The sequence below is a fragment of the Oryctolagus cuniculus genome, chromosome 8 (assembly GCF_964237555.1).
Source record: "Oryctolagus cuniculus chromosome 8, mOryCun1.1, whole genome shotgun sequence".
In the NCBI taxonomy this organism is placed as follows: domain Eukaryota; kingdom Metazoa; phylum Chordata; class Mammalia; order Lagomorpha; family Leporidae; genus Oryctolagus; species Oryctolagus cuniculus.
The window spans coordinates 31,270,017-31,274,251 of record NC_091439.1 but is presented as its reverse complement, the minus strand read 5'-3'; the positions used below and the strand labels follow the sequence as shown (position 1 = coordinate 31,274,251).

Here is a 4,235-nt window from a genome sequence, read left to right as displayed (position 1 = left end):
ATTCTGAGCATTCTAAAATAATCTTTCTAACCTTCTACCACGACACTTCTCATTCATCATATGAATTAGTTTAAGCTGTTACCTGTTATGTACACAGGCATACATGTATGCCTGTTATGTATACAAGGCATTTATCCTGCATCCTACCTTCACGTTGTAGCTGAGATAGGATAGCTTTTATTTTATTTTCAATATTCCTGTGAGGAAGAATTAGAATACTGAAATATGATGTGCCACGTTCAAAATTAGAATAAACACCTAACACCAATAATTAATGTTTAATATTTTTTACATGCTGTCTTCATAGCTCAACTGCTTAGAATGCTATGCAGATAAATTGTTAAGCAAGTAACAAAATTCCACAAAATGAATCAGCTTGCATATGTGTGCTTTAGATACTATTGTATTATTATCGCTTCTCAGCCTTTTGGCTAAGATCAAGTGTAGATACCATTGTATTAATTATAAGAATTTATTATAGTGTATTTCTTTTGAAACTATCCTTTACAATAGTGAAAATCTACTAATAGATCTTATCCTAAGTAGAAAAAAATGCCAAATATGAACTTTCTTAGAATGAATAATCAGCTTTGGTGGGTTTTTCTTTATTCTTATTTTATTGTATTAGTTAATATGATCGCTTTGCTAATTTCAAATACATTTGGATACAAAGAATGTTACAAAACTCACTTCTGATTAAATATCTCACTGTATTAAGCTTTACACAAACACTCAAAAATACAGGTTTTTAAATTTTTTCTCCCAAGTAATTTTGATTTATGTTTGATTGCCCTATAGGAGAAGCAAAATTTTTCCTCTACCCTCTTAGAGATTTTGGCTGAAGTCTGACAGAAAACAGATTAACAGGACATAAGCAAGGGTATGTATTTAAGTTTTACAAGACATGATACCCCATCATAAAAAAAAGAGGACTCGATATGGCAAACCCTACATGATATGATTATATAGTATGCGGAGCAAAGGCAGGCAATCATGGAAAAGTAAATACAATGGTTTGCATGTGTTCCTCAAAAGTTCACATGTTGGATTAGACAGCTGTTGTTTCCAGTGGGTTAAAGCCACCACTTGGGATGCATGAATCCAGTATCAGAGTGCCGGTTTGACTACAGCGATTCTTCTCCCTATTCAGCTCCCTGGCAACTCACCTGGAAAGCAGCGCATGAGTTCCTGCCACTCATGTGGGAGACCCAGGTAGAGTTCCTGTCTTTTGGCTTTAACCTGGCCCAGCTTGGTAGTTGGTTGTAGCCTTGTAGCCATTTAGGGAGTGAACCAGCACATGGATGGTCTTCCCCTCTCACTTTGACACTCCTTTTCAAATAAATAAATAAATCTTTAAAAAACAAATCCATGTATTGGAATCTTAATCCCCAAATTCATATGTTGATGGTTTTTAGAGGTAGGGTCTTAGGGAAGCAATGAGGGTTTGGTCATAAAGGTAGAGCCCTATGATGGAATGAATGGTTCATAAGACCTGAGGGCACAAGCTTATTCTCTTGTCATGAGATGCCTTCTACTGAGTCATGAAACAGAAGGAAAGCCCTTACTATTGGACTTTCTTGTCATCAGGATTCTGAAAAGTGCTCTCATTTTCTTTATAAATTACCCAGTCTGTGAAAGTTCTACTACAACAACACAACATGAACTAAAACAGTGACTAAATCATGCAGGAAGCTAAAACATGCTAAGAATTATTTTAACAAGTTCTGTTAGCACAGAATAATTTCCTGTCCCAACTTCCTGTCCTTGATGATAAGAATGCTGCTAGGAGAGCTGGCATCTTTCATAATGGCGTTCTATGTTCTGCTTTCAGGAAGGAAAGGGGGAAGGTTAAAACACTCTTTTTGATCTGATGCTGGAATTTTCTTTTTCTTATTTCTTGCTTTTTCATTTTTTAAAGCATCTTTAGCTCAAAATAATCCTGCTGCCAAATGGCACATATTGGGGTCACATATTCTGCCATCCTCAAGGCATTAATGAAGAAAGTGAAATAAATGATTTGAGCACAACTACAATGAACTAATCTGGATACCAAGCTTGAAGGATCCCTGAGCACACAAGGCCAGTTAGTCATCATACATGACCTTAATCTTATTTTATTTGCAAACATAAATGAAACTTAATTGAACTGTTTTTTGTAAATGCCTATACTAAAGTAAAACAGAACTTAAGTTCAATCAATCTGAAAGAGCAACTAATGTGTAACATAAAACTAAGGATTTTCCAAATGAGAGTAAAATAAGGCAACTCCGTAATTCTAATCTTCAAATATTTTCTCTGCCTTATCTCACTATTAGTCCTCCTGCATTCCCAATCACTTCTGTTTTAGAGCTGTCCAATTCATGAATGCTATTTATTTCAATAAGCTTTTTAGAATATTTGGTGCCAGGGCTGGTGCTATGACATAGAAGATTCAGCCTCCACCTCTGTGCTGGCATCCCATGGGGTCACCAGTTAGAGTCCTAACAGCTCCACTTCTGATCTAGCTCCCCAATTGTGTGAAATGGAAAGCAGCTGAAGATGGCTCAAGTGCTTGCCCCCTACACCCTTGTGGGAGCCCAGGTAAAAGTTCTTGGCTTCTGAACCAGCACAGGGAAGATTCTTTCTCTATTGCTCTCCCTCCCTCCCTCTTTCTCTCTCTGTACCTCTGCCTTTCAAACAAACTGGTGTCTCGGTACTTTTTAAATTAATTGGCAAGGATGCATAGTGAATAACAGATTAGTAGAATCAGTGACATTACAGGCTTTTTTCTTCTTCTTTTTTTTCTGCTCAGCATAACTGCTAACATTTGTGTTTGCAACAAGTTTTCTTTGCCTTAAATTTGTTTATTTGCTTACAGGTCTTTTTGCAAACTTGATTGTTTGGTTTTCTTTCTTAAGTACCTTATTAAAAAAATTACAAGATAAAAAAGTTTGTATAGAAGGTAAAGTATCCTTGACAGGATGGAGAATAATGCAATTACCTTTTCTACTCTCATGGTAGAAACACTATTCACTCAGCTTTTCAGTGAATCTTTTTAGAACTAAAACACAAAATACCATCATAACTACTACACATTACCAACTGTTCTTTATATTTTCTCTGAAGGATATCTCTTATGAAGACTGGGTTACTCAAGTTTTTCAAGTTAAGGATGAAATGATAGGTCACAAATTCATATATTTGGTCATATACTTCAATTGCTTTTTTTCATGTGGTTTTTCTTTTTTTTTTTTTCTATTTTTGATTTCATTTTAGATGATTTTAGGAAGAGTTGAGTCTTACTGACTCCTAATAAAGTCCTTCTCTCATGCCCAAGAGCTTAAGAATCAAAGATTTGCCTTGTGCTGCAGCATAGAAACAAAGATAGTGATTTAGGTATATTGCTGTTTCTTTACTTATCGCAAAATTTTTTTGACAAAGAGTTGGATGGAAAATTCCAAATACTCATCCCTAGCACAAAGACCTTTGTTAAAAAGGCAGTGGTGACAGGTGGGGAGTGCCACCTACTTCGCAAAACTCTTCTCTTAGACAACTGACTAAGACCATCATGCAGGCCTAATTCTCTAGACTTGGCACTGTAAATTTCTCATACTGAAATCGGACATGACCCCCTAAAATCTATACGAAAATGTGGCCCCTTAAAGTTCCCCAGAAGTGCTATCTGGGGTGCCATACGATTTCACCATATGCTTACTAATAAATCCCCAATATTAATAAGTCCAAGAGGGTTCTTGCCTAATATTTAGGGAAGAATTCTAAATACCGGCACAGATAAACGAGGCAGCATGATATATTTTAGGCTTTTATTTAGTGGGAAAGATGCATAGGTGAGAGCTTTATTAAGAGAGAGAGGTAAATCTGGGTTCATACTGAGCACCAGGAACCAGCTACATGGAGGAGCATCTAGGCCAGAAAGCCTACGGCATGTGGCCCCAAGGCCATATGCCCTGGAGGCACAGGGCAATAGCAAGCCCCCTCCTGGCAGGAGGCCAGGGAAGAAGAGAAAGGCTGGAACATAATGTGTCCCAGGCTTTTAACCCACTTCCAAAGGGGAGTGGTTAATTAACCTGATTGGCTGGTGGGCACCCAGGTGTGGCCAGGTAGGGGCATGAGGTCACACAGGGGCATGGTGAAGGTATCAGGTAAGGCATGAGGTCACACAGGGGCGTGGCAAAGGCGTGGTCTTCCAGCTCACAAACCTAATCGATTTTAACCTGTATGCCTGCCTACTTCAT

At 37.7% G+C, this 4,235-nt stretch overlaps 1 pseudogene; it reads left to right on the top strand.

Annotated features, from left to right (window-relative positions):
- Positions 1-411: 411 nt before the first annotated feature.
- LOC127483372 (U2 spliceosomal RNA) lies at positions 412-491 on the top strand (annotated as a pseudogene).
- The last annotated feature ends 3,744 nt before the right edge of the window (positions 492-4,235 follow it).